We start from the raw sequence: 13344 nt of genomic DNA on the forward strand, positions 1-13344 counted from the left end.
AGTGAATGGTGACTATGATTAAGTATGTGCTCGAGGGGAAGGAAGACTAAAAGCTATGTGAGTAATGATCTTTGACATGTCATGTTTCATTGGAAATCCCTGAGGCAAACGTTGGAAGGTTTAGGTTATGTTTTGATTGTTTTGTTTCGTCTTATTTTCTTTAGTTGTTTTGTTTTGCTCGAGGACTAGCAAAAGTTAAGCGTGGGGGAATTTGATAGGAGCATATTCATGCGACTTAATTAGCTTGTTCTCGTGCATTTATGTTGTGTTTCCTTAGTTATTTTAGTGTTTAAAGTCACTTTTGTGTATTTTCAGATTATAAGGCCAAAGTGTGCAAGAAGTTGCAAATTGGAGTCTTTTGGAGCAAAAGAGGAATGAATGAGTTGAAGACTTGAAGAAACGATGAATTCCCACTCCAACGATGAATTCCTACTCCAACGATGAATTCCTACTCAAACAAGGATTCCTACTTGAACTAGGAAAGTTAACCCTAGGTTTCCCGTTTTGGTAACCTTTCCTAATCTTAAACGTCCGTATTTTTTAGCCACTTTGAAGGCCTTGTAGGCACTTTAGGACACAAAACAAAGGCCCTAGGCCACTTTAAAGCCTTAGCCGTGGCTTTCCCCTTCTCCCCTTCCTTTGCCGTGCAAGGGGGGGCATTTTTGTCCCCTTTTATGCATCTAAACCCTAACCCTTTTTCCTTGCAGCCACTCTCCCTTTTATTTCTGAAACTTAAACCTATTTCCCTTTCAAATAAACCCTAGCCGCACCCTTTAATCATTCCCTCTTTAATTATTGATTTTATTTCCTTTTTCTAGAAGCCTTGGATTTAATTTTAATAAGCTAGGGTTTTATTTTCTAAAACCCTATATAAACTAAACCCTAAGCTGCACCCTGGGGCTCTTCTCTCATTCATTTTTCATTCTTTTCATCAGCCACATTCTCTCCCACCTTTGCTGCAGCCACCATCACCCAAAACCCTTCAATTCGTAGCTTCTCCATCAATTCCAGCCACCATCCAACCTTGCCACAGCACCACCATCCATTCCCCACTCCATTCCACACCTCCATACACCATCCACACCCCTTGCCGCAACCCTTTACCACCCTAAACCCATCTATAACCCAGAAAATCATCCAAAAACACCCCCAAACCCTCTCTGTCGCAGCAAGAAGAAAGGAGAAAGAGGAGCTTAAACGCGCAGAAATTCAAGTGGATTCGTTGGGCGTTCTAGGTGTAATCAATCTTTTGTTCTTTATGTTTAATTTCAATTTTGTTTCTCTTTCTGTGAACATGAGAGGCTAAATCCCTAGTTAGCTAGGGGGTGATTGAAAACCATGTTTATGCTTGCAATATGAATTGATTACCTTTGGTTGGAATTTCATGAGTTGTGGATTCAATTTGTTTAACTGCTTGATTGATAACTTATTTGTGTATGTTTATTGAGAGTGCATGCTTAGTTTTCATGCATGAATATGATGCTAGAATATAAGTGAGTTTCACCTAATAGTTACAAACTTATATTCACAAGTAGTGGAGGTTGCTTATAAACAATCGCATTAAATGAATTCTTGGCACTAGTTTCATGCTCATCATAGTAACGAATGCCTCGTCAACACTTATAGTTTTCATGTTGCTTAATGATCTTTGATTGTATCTTTATTGTGCTTTTCACGTAAAGGACTTTTGGAGAATGTTTTGAATTGTGTATGCGCTGTCCCATCCAATTCATTAACTTAAGGAAAACTTGAAGGTTAATTTAAGCGGACCTAATGATAGGAGCATATTCATGTGCCTTAAATGGCTTGTTCTCGTGCATTTACGTTATGTTTCTTTAGTTATTTTAGTACTTTAAGCTATTTTCGTGTGTTTGTAGGCCGAAAGGGCTAAAGGAGCAAAAAGATGCATTTTGGAGACTTTTGGAGCACTTTTGGGCTAAGGATGGATAGCTTATGCTTGGAGCCAAAGTGTTGGACGAAATTGAAAACCTAATTGAAGACCAAAGTGTTTGAACCTTGCTCCCTTTAGTTTTAGGATATTTAAACCTTTCCTATATCCTTAGTCGTGCATAACATTCCAACATTCCACTCCTTCATTCACCACTTATCATATCATACACTTATCTTATCATCACCACATATCATTCATTTATTACTTATCATATCATTCATTCATCTACATATCAATAACCACTTATCATTCATTTATTACTTATCATATCATTCATTCATCTACATATCAATAACCACTTATCTTATCACTCAACATATCATTCATTTATCACTTAACATATCATACACTTATCATAATCATTCACTTATCACTTATCATAATCATTCACTTATTCTTTCATCATTCAACCACCAATTCAACACATGCATCTTCAAACATATCAACCCTACAAGCACATGCTCCCCCTAATCCCTTGCCGTGCCTTCCTCAACCATTTCAACCACATTCTTCCACTTTGTCTCTCATCATTTCAGCCACATTTCTAACTCACATGCATCACATTCATTTCCAAATAACAATCACTTCAAATGCCATGCATTCACATGCATTTACACCACCAAAAACCCCTTTGCCGTGGGCTTTCAATGCCTTTCCAGCTTTCCCTTTTATTTTCCAGCTTTCATTCTTCACAATTTCAGCCACATTCCACATGCATAACCAACCTAGTGTCACTCCCATTCATTCCCTTTAATTATTTAGCCATTATCATACATTTATTCTCCCATAAACAACCCAACAATGCCGTGAGTTCCCACTCCCATTTCCAGCTTTCCATAACTTTTCCTAGTTGTTTTATTACATACATTCCCCCTTCATTATTCCAAACACATGCACCCATAATCATTCATCCCCTCCTAGCTGCAATATTCCCTCTTTTGTTCCCCCATTTCACCTATAAATAAGCATCCAACACTCCTCAAAATTCACTCACTCTTCCATACACATTTTCAGTTACAAACACTTCCATCTTCTCCCTAGCCGTGAGTCTCTCCATTTTCTGCACCATTCCCTTCCCTTTCTCCTCCATTTCTTCCATTTCCATAATCCCCCAAACCACTCATCCCCCAAAAACTCAACATAGACCTTGTGCTACAACAACGAAGAAGAGAAGAGTGCCTAAACGTTCATACAATTCAAGTTTGAGTTGTTGGAATGTTTAGGTGTTTCTTTGATTTCAATGTTTAAATTCAATTTTCTTTGTTTTGTAATGGAAGAGAAGAGTGCCTAAACGTTCATACAATTCAGTTTGAGTTGTTGGAATGTTTAGGTGTTTCTTTGATTTCAAAGTTATGAGGAACTAAACCCCCTTTAGCTAGGGGGTGATTCGAAACTATGTTTATATTTGCAATTTGAATTGATTACGTTTGGTTGGAATTTCATAAGTTGTGGATTCAATTCGTTTAACTGTTTGATTGATAACTTATTTATGTATGTTCATTGAGATTGCAAGCTTAATTTTCATGCATAAATATGACGCTAGAATATAAGTGAATTTCACCTAATCGCTATGAACTTATATTCACAAGTAGTGGAGGTTGCTTATAAACAATCGCGTTAAACGAATTGTGGCATAAGTTTCATGCGTATTCCATAGTAACGAATGCCTCGTCGATGTTTATGATTTCCGTTGAACTTAATGATCTTTGTTGAATGTCTCTATCATGCGTATTCCATAGTTAGGGACTTTGATTAAGAATAATTTGGTTGTAATGTGTATTCCATTCAATCCAACGAATTTAGGGAAATCTGAAAGTTAATCTAAGCGGATCTAATTAACTTGGAGCATTGAGTTTCACAACTTATCGAAAGACCAACTGAGAATCAATTTTGTTTGCAAGTGTAACATGTGTGGAGAAGAACCCCTTGGCTATTCCATCATCCATATTTTTATCACATTCATATTTACATTTTGCCTTTAATTATATTCTGTCTTTTTAATTTAATATCGTCCAACCACAATTTCCCCCCCCCCTATTTTGTTAAGTCTTAATCATTCGTATTTGTTTTATTTTTGTATCTTTAAGCTTTTGGAGTCATAAACAATTGCAAATTCGTCTAAATCAAGTTCTAGCTTCTATTTGAGTCAATTTGATTGTTTTAGACAATTTGAGTTTTTCAAAGCCTTTCTGAGTCATAGTAGTCTTGTTAAGAGTATTTTAATTTAGTTTTTATGTTTTTAAGTCAATTTAGAAGGTTTTAGCAAGCCCTCCTAATCCCCGGTCTAGAACGATCCCTCACTTATCCATTCTACTACAATTGTCAAACGAGGGTTTAATTTGAGTGTCAAGTAAATCTCGCATCATGCATCTATGTCCATGTTGAAAATCTTCACGGCCCAATGTGCCTTGTGCTCTAGCTCTACGGGCAAATGACATGGCTTACCATAGACGAGCCGAAAAGGTGACATCCCAATGGGTGTTTTGTATGCCGTACGATATGCCCACAGTGCATCATCTAAACGTAAGCTCTAATCCCTCCTTGTTGGTCCAACGGTCTTCTCCAAAATTTGTTTGATTTCTCGGTTAGACACCTCGGCTTGGCCATTTGTTTGAGGATGGTAAGGTGTGGAGACCTTATGGTTGACATGGTACTTTCTTAGCAACGCCTCAATGGTCCGATTGCAAAAGTGAGACCCTCTATCACTTATGATTACTCTCGGCATTCCAAACCTAGCAAAAATGTTAGTTTTCACGAAATCTGCAACCACCTTAGAATCGTTAGTACGGGTGGCTTTTGCTTCCACCCATTTAGAAACATAATCAACGGCTAGCAAGATATAAGTGAAACCATAAGATGGAGGGAAAGGGCCCATGAAATCAATGCCCCAAACATCAAAAATTTCAACATTAAAGACAGGGGTTTGCGGCATTTGGTCCTTGGTACCTATGTTACCCATTCGTTGGCAACGATCACAAGACATACAAAAGGTTCTAGCATCCCTAAATATAGTCGGCCAATAAAAACCACACTCTAGAACCTTGAGGGCAGTGCGTTGTGTGCCAAAATGACCACCACATGCATATGTGTGACAAAAGCTTAGAATTGAGTGAAATTCAGAATCATGCACACATCTACGTACAATTTGATCTGAGCAATACTTCCACAAATAAGGGTCATCCCAAACATAGAAACGTGCATCATTTTTAAGCTTATCATGTTGGTGCTTGTTTAGTTCATTTGGAATTTGTTTAGCCACCAAGTAATTCACTAAATCTGCATACCATGGTTCACTTACCTCAATGGATAGCAGCTGCTCATCGGGAAAAGTTTCAGGGATAGGTACGGCATGTTCATGCTCCTCGTGGATCATTCGGCTTAAATGGTCAGCCACTACATTCTCGCTTCCTTTCTTATCCCGGATTTCAATATCAAATTCTTGAAGAAGAAGAATCCAACGGATAAGCCTCGGCTTTGCTTCCTTTTTCGTGAGCAAGTACCTCAAAGCTGCATGATCAGAATAAACGATTACTTTAGTACCAATTAAATATGAACGAAATTTATCTAAAGCAAAAACCACAGCTAGAAATTCTTTTTCCGTCGTGGAGTAGTTCAATTGGGCATCATTGAGAGTCCGAGAGGCATAGTATATGACATGCGGCCGCTTGTCTCTTCTTTGTCCTAGAACAGCTCCTAATGCATAGTCGGATGCATCGCACATGAGCTCGAACGGAAGGCTCCAATCTGGAGGTACAATAATGGGGGCCGAGACTAGCTTCTCCTTGAGTTGGTTAAATGCCGAATTACACTCTTCATCAAACTTGAATGGCACATCTTTTTGAAGCAATCGGCAAAGAGGGTTGGACATCTTGGAGAAGTCCTTGATAAAACGCCTATAGAACCCTGCATGGCCAAGAAACGAACGTACCTCTCTAACCGAAGTAGGAGAGGGTAAGTGACGTACAAGGTCTATTTTCGATTTATCTACTGCAATTCCTTTTTCTGAAACAATATGTCCTAAAACTATACCTTGTTTCACCATAAAGTGACATTTCTCCCAATTCAAGACAAGGTTAGTTTCAACACATCGTTTCAAAATTAAGGTCAGATTATCCAAGCAATTATCAAATGAACTCCCAAATACATTGAAATCATCCATGAAAACCTCAATGATCTTTTCAACAAAATCCGAAAATATACTTACCATACACCTTTGGAAAGTGGCCGGTGCGTTGCATAAGCCAAATGGCATGCGACGATAAGCAAATGTTCCAAAGGGACATGTGAATGTGGTCTTCTCTTGATCATCCGGGGCTATCACAATTTGGTTATATCCAGAGTATCCATCAAGAAAACAGTAAAAAGCATGACCGGCTAACCTTTCGAGCATCTGGTCGATGAATGGCAAAGGAAAGTGATCTTTCCTAGTCATGGCATTTAGCTTCCGGTAATCGATACATACCCGCCATCCAGTCTGAATGCGTGTAGGCACGAGCTCATTCTCATCATTCTTGATAACAGTTACTCCGGACTTCTTGGGAACGACTTGAACTGGAGAGACCCAACGGCTATCGGAGATAGGGTAGATCACTCCGCAATCCAAAAGCTTGATTATTTCCTTCTTCACCACTTCCATCATCGGAGGGTTGAGACGGCGTTGAGCCTCTCGAGTTGGTTTAGCCCCCTCCTCAAGAAGTATACGGTGCATGCATGTGGTAGGGCTTATTCCTTTAATGTCGGCCAAAGTCCACCCTATGGCCGTTTTGTGTTCTCGCAGCACCCTCACAAGCTTCTCCTCCTCCATTGCCGTGAGACTTGATGAAATGATGACGGGCAATGTTTCGCCTTTTCCCAAAAACACATACTTCAAATGGTCTGGCAACGGCTTAAGTTCAAGCGATGGTGCCTGAACAACAGAAGGTAGCATCTTAGTGGAAACTGAATTTGAAAGTGAGAGTGGAACCTTACCATATTGTTGTGGCAATGACTCAAGGGCTGCCACAACCTCAATTATTTCTTCACTAGAACCCATTGCAAAGAATTCCTCCTCCTTGTCGTGGCCTTGCATTGGCCCAAATCCTTCATTTTTGCGCTCTGTGGCCTTAGTGATGGTTGTTTCCAGGGCGTCCTCGTTCAATTCTTCAAGGTATACCTGCGCCAAAGAATCGATAACATCAATGGAAAAACAAGAATGGTCATCAACGGGATATCTCATAGTTTCAGAAATATTAAAATCAATCACTTCCCCATCGAATTCCATTGTCAAGGTGCCTTTGTATACATCAATCTTCGTTCGGGCCGTCTTCATGAATGGCCTACCAAGGAGAATCGGCAAAGATGTAGAATGGGCTGAATCCTCCATGTCTAGGACGTAGAAATCAGCCGGAAAAATTAAATGGTTCACCTGCACAAGCACATCCTCCAAAACTCCTTTTGGATACGCGTTAGAACGATCAGCCAATTGTATAATTACACCATCTTGTTTTAATTCACCCAAATTCATAGATGCATAAATAGAATAAGGCATGACATTTATGGATGCACCTAAATCAAGCATGGCATGTTCAAAACGATTATGTCCAATTACACAAGGAATCGTGAAACTACCGGGGTCTTTGCACTTGGTAGGCAGTTTACGTTGCAAAACAGCGGACACATTCTCGCTTACCTTCACTACCTCTTTGTTTGCCCTTCTTCTCTTTGTATTGCATAGGTCCTTGAGGAATTTAGCATACTTTGGAACCTGTTTGATTGGATCGAGAAGCAGTATGTTCACTTGCACTTTTCGGAACGTTTCAAGAATGTCCTTCTCGCTTTCTTCCTTTTTTTCTTGCATGAACCTGCGAGGAAAAGGTACATTGGGCAGATTAGGACGTGAAGTACATGAATTTGAACTTAAATTACCTGATTTGGCCGAGTTAGGGTGATCTGCCTCAGGTTGTGTCGTCTCTTCATCTACTTTCTGGGCAGATTTGGGATTGTTTGGCTCGGTCCCAACTTCTTTTCCACCCCTTAGGGTGATGGCCTTGGCGGATTCGAATCCTCCCTTTGGATTGACTGTGGTTGAGCTAGGAAGCTTTCCTTGCTCTCTAATCTGTCCAAGGAACTCATAAATCTGCCCTATTTGTTTCTTCATATTCGTCATCTCCTTCTCGTTATTTGCTATCCGGTTGTTTTGATTTTGCAACCCCTGCGAAATAGAGGTTAGTAATTGCATAGCTTGATCACTTTCCAAGGACGTACCTGAATGAGATGATGTCGAAGGTTGTTGGGGTGCATACGGCTTGGAATAAAAACCAGGGGGGTTTGGCCTAAATCCTCCTTGTTGGGCAGCTTGTTGTGGCTCCCTCCATTTGAAGTTTGGATGGTCCCTCCATCCGGCATTGTAAGTGTTCGAGTATGGGTTGTTTTGATTTTGTCCTTGGAAACCAATTGCATTGGCAGATTCCCACCCACCATTCTCGATTAGTTGAGGGCATTTGTCGGATGGATGCCCTTGAATTGAGCACACGCCACAAACTTGGTGTTCTTGTGCTTTTGGACCAATCACAACCTGAGAAACAAGAGAAGTAAGATTAGCAAGTTGTGATTGAATTTCAGAAATAGCACTCACCTCATTTACACTTTGTTGCCGTGGGGCTTCCCTTTGGCCCACTCCTTCATATTGTTGAGCGTTGAGCGCTCGGTTGGCTATGAGAATCTTGGCATCCCTTGGTGTTTTGTCCACCAATGCTCCTCCCGCTGATGCATCAACCATTTGACGTTCGATAGGAAGGAGGCCCTCATAGAAATATTGAAGGAGAAGTTCCTCCTTCATTTGATGTTGGGGACATGAAGCTACAAGGCCCTTGAAGCGCTCATAATAAGCCGGGAATGTCTCACCATGATTTTGTTGAATACCACTAATTTTCTTCCGTAGGAGAATCACTCTCGAAGTAGGGAAGAATTTCTCCAAGAAAGCACGCTTCATACTCTCCCACGAAGTCACAGTTCCCGGGGCTAGTTCGTAGAGCCAATCTTTGGCCTTGTCCATAAGTGAAAATGGAAAGGCCTTCATCTTCAGTATACTCCCATCCACATTGACGGGGGTCATGCTCGAACAAACCACCTCGAACTCCTTCAAGTGTTTGTTGGGGTCTTCCATAGACAAGCCATGGAACTTCGGAATATGGTGTAACAAACTGGATTTGAGTTCAAATTCCTCAGTCTTCCCCTCTGCAGCCGTGGGGTATTGGATACAAAGAGGCAATGCATTATCCAAACCCGAGGCCGAAAGCTCCTTGATGGTTCTATTATCTGCTGCCATGGCTTGTTCTTCTTCAAAAATCTGATCCGTGGGCTTTTCTTCTACACCTACTTCGTCTTCTTCAAACCCAGGTTGTGGTGGAGGTTGTGGTGGCTCTTGTTGACTCCTCGTTCTCCTCAAAGTGCGTTCAAAATCACCGTCAAAGTCGGAGATGTTCTCTATAATAGGCCGAGAGCGACGAGTCATACACAGTACCTAAAAAACAAGGAAACAAACAAACTAAGAATCTGAAATAAGAATGCACGAAAAACTAAAAAAATATAAAAATAAAGACAAAGGATTAGCAAAGTTGCTAATCCCCGGCAACGGCGCCAAAATTTGATGCGAAATTTATACGCACACAAATTAAACCCTCTTTTTATCAATTGTAGTAAGTATGTAAGTAGGGATCGTTCTGGACCGGGGATTAGGAGGGATTGTTAATCACTTGGATTTGACTCAAAAACGTAAAAACACAATATAGAACACTAAACTAGACTCAAAGAATACAAAACCAAATGCTTAAAATACTAAAACAAACCAAAAGATTCAAACAAGTTCAAAAGACTCAAAACTCTTTAAAACACAAACTAAATTGATTTCTAACTAATTTGACATTAAAGTAAAGGGGGATTTAGGTTTTGACAAAATTAAACTAAATGAACAAATTGCAATTAAAACAGAATGTAAATATGAATGTGATGGATTTGAATGGATGATGGAATAGCCAAGGGGTTCTTCTCCACACATGTTACACTTGCATACAAGATTGATTCTCAGTTGGTCTTTCGATAAATTATGAAACTCAACGCCCCGGGTTAATTAGGTCCGCTTAAATTAACCGTCAAGTTTTCCTTAAGTTAATGAATTGGATGGGTTTGCGCAACGCAATTCACAACATTCTCCAAAAGTCCTTTACGTGAACAGCACAATAAAGATACAATCAAAGATCATTAAGCAACATGAAAACTATAAGTGTTGACGAGGCATTCGTTACTATGATGAGCATGAAACTCGTGCCAAGAATTCATTTAACGCGATTGTTTATAAGCAACCTCCACTACTTGTGAATATAAGTTCATAACGATTAGGTGAAACTCACTTATATTCTAGTGTCATATTCATGCATGAAAATTAAGCGCGCATTCTTAATAAACATACATAAATAAGTTATCAATCAAACGGTTAAACAAATTGAATCAACAACTTATGAAATTCCAACGAAAGTTAATCAATTCATATTGCAAATATAAACATAGTTTCGAATCACCCCCTAGCTAAAGGGGGTTTAGTTCCTCATAACTTTGAAATCAAAGAAACACCTAAACATTCCAACAACTCAAACTTGAATTGTATGAACGTTTAGGCACTCTTCTCTTCCATTCCTCATACGTACAAAACAAAGAGAATTGAATTTAAACTTTGAAATCAAAGAAACACCTAAACATTCCAACAACTCAAACTTGAATTGTATGAACGTTTAGGCCCTCTTATCTTCCTCGTTGTTGTAGCACAAGGTCTAAGGTGAGGTTTGGGGGATTATGGAAATGGATGAGGAGTGGTGTAGAAGTGGAAGGGGAATGGAAAAATGGTGTTTGGATTATAAGGGGAGAGATGGGAAGCTCACGGCTAGGGAAGGGAGAATGGGTTTGTAATGTGTTGTGTATGAAATGAGATGTGTTTGAATGATGGGAATGCAAGGGTATTTATAGGAGGAGTGGAGATGTATATGGCTGTTTGTTTAAGGTGTTTGTGTGGAGGAATGATGGAGAATTGCATGTGGAATGGCTGCAATGATGAAGAATGAAAGCTGGAAAATAAAAGGGAAAGCTGGAAAGGCATTGAAAGCCCACGGCAAAGGGGTTTTTGGTGGTGTAAATGCATGTGAATGCATGGCATTTGAAGTGATTGTTGTTTGGAAATGAATGTGATGCATGTGAGTTAGAAATGTGGCTGAAATGATGAGAGATTATGCACGGCAATGGGTTGGTTTTTTTGATGATTTAAAATGTTGATGCATGATGAAGAGTTAATAAATAATGCATGTAGGGTTAGCTAGGTTGTGTGATGATGAGTGTATGTGACATTGTTTTGTGACAAAGAATGGATAGGGTGAATGATTATGTGGCTACATGTTTGAATGATTAAAGTGCATGTGGGTTGATTGAATGAATGCAAAGTGAATGAATAATGAAATGGGAAATCATGACCAAGGTGGAAATGCATGTGAAATGTTGGAAAGGGATTGGGAATGCACGGCTTTGGGGAAAGAATGAGTGGATGTGCAAATGTGTTTTAATTAATGAAAGTGTTTGGAGAATGAATGCAATGATGAAGAGTGAATAAAGAATGCATGTAGGGTTAGCTAGGTTGGCTTTGTTTGGGTGCATGTGTGTTAATGGTGGTTTTGCATGTGAATTGATGGATTGTTTTTGATGGAATGGATGGTTCTTTGCATGGCTATAAGGGAGAGAATAAGAGAGAATGGGCTAGGCCCTTTGTTTTATGTCCAAAGTGAATACAAGGCCTTCAAATTCGTCCATCCTTTTGGCTCCATGGATAAGCTATCCAATCCATGCCCAAAAATGCTCCAAATGGCCTCAAAATGCACTTTCTTGCTCCCTAGGCCCTTAGAACCTGAAAACACACAAAAGAAGCATAAAGGACTAAAATAACGAGAGAAACATAACGTAAATGCACGAGAACAAGCCATTTAAGTCGCATGAATATGCTCCTATCAATGCAGCGGGAGTTCATAGGAAGCTCCAATTGAATGAACTTGAGGAGATTCGGAATGAAGCCTATGAGAATGCCCGGATGTACAAAGCCAAGACCAAAGCATTCCATGATAAAATGATTCGAACCAAGACCTTCACAGTTGGGCAGAAAGTGTTACTTTTTAACTCTCGCCTACGTTTGTTTCCTGGTAAGTTGCGTTCTAAATGGATTGGCCCATTTGTTGTTACTAATGTTTTCCCTCATGGTGCAGTGCAAATCAAAAGTTCAAGGACGCAGCAAGAATTCAAAGTGAATGGGCATCGATTGAAGCCCTATTACGAGATGTTTGAGGAGCATGTCGTGGAGGAGGTACCCCTCCATGCTGTGGAACCTAGTCAAGCTTAAACGGAGGTACCGTCCGGCTGCAAGACGTAAAAGAAAGCGCTTCGTGGGAGGCAACCCATGCATCCGAATAGAGAAGAACTTGGAAACCCCTTTAAGAGACTTATTTTTATTCCTTTCTTTTTCTTTACTGCCTTTACTTTGCTTTCTTTCTCGTATTTGTTTATTTGCTTGCTCTGTTGTGACTTTCTGCTTAAAACATTGAGGACAAAGTTTGATTTAAGTGTGGGGGGGTAAACAATTTGTATTTGCATAAATTTCGTGGGATTTATTCACCTTTCACTTAGAATGTTGTTTCTTGCTGTTTTAAGCGTTTTTAGAGTGTTTTAGTGTGTTTTATAGTGTCTTGGTATAAAACTCCGAAAATTTGATAAAAATAAAAAATAAAAAATAAAAAAAAAAAAATCTTTTGAAAAACCCAAAAATATGTGTTTTTAGAGTCATTTGAGTCATTTTGGTGTTTGTTTGTGTCTTAGCGCTACTTGGGAGGCAACCCATGCATTCAACAAAGGAAGACTTAGAAAGCACTCCAGATCCAGATTTCTAAAAAACTCTTCTCTTTGTTGCTATTTCGTTTCTGCCTTGTTAGGTTGTTTAGTTGTTATTGTTTGTTTGTTTATTAATTGTGTGAGTCTATGATTGTAACATTGAGAAAATGTTTGATTTATTGATAGGCACTGCTAAACAAAGAAAGATGGTGCTTCACAAAGGTTGTTTGCTTGAGGCCCCACTATGTGGCTTTACTCTTGAAGCAGAAGGCATCGGAGCGGAAGGCGTAGGAACAGAAGGCATCGGAGCGGAAGGCGTAGGAACAGAAGGCATCGGAGCGGGAAGCATCGAAGATAGAGCATTCCAGGCCTCAATACTTGGCCAAGCGCTGGATGAGCCAGGAAAAAGGTGCCTCTGGAGGAAAGACGAAAACCTTTGACGGTCACTGTGAATCCGACCTTCAGACTCTTGCAGCTCATCAAGCTTCCTTTTCATGCCC

At 39.8% G+C, this 13344-nt stretch overlaps 1 pseudogene; it reads right to left on the minus strand.

The window, feature by feature from the left end:
• The window catches only part of LOC148695738 (uncharacterized), a 191924-nt pseudogene that overhangs the window by 87958 nt on the left and 90622 nt on the right, over window positions 1-13344 (minus strand).

The sequence above is a fragment of the Pyrus communis genome, chromosome 7 (genome assembly GCF_041283825.1).
Source record: "Pyrus communis isolate YQ-2024b chromosome 7, ASM4128382v1, whole genome shotgun sequence".
Taxonomy (NCBI): Eukaryota; Viridiplantae; Streptophyta; class Magnoliopsida; order Rosales; family Rosaceae; genus Pyrus; species Pyrus communis.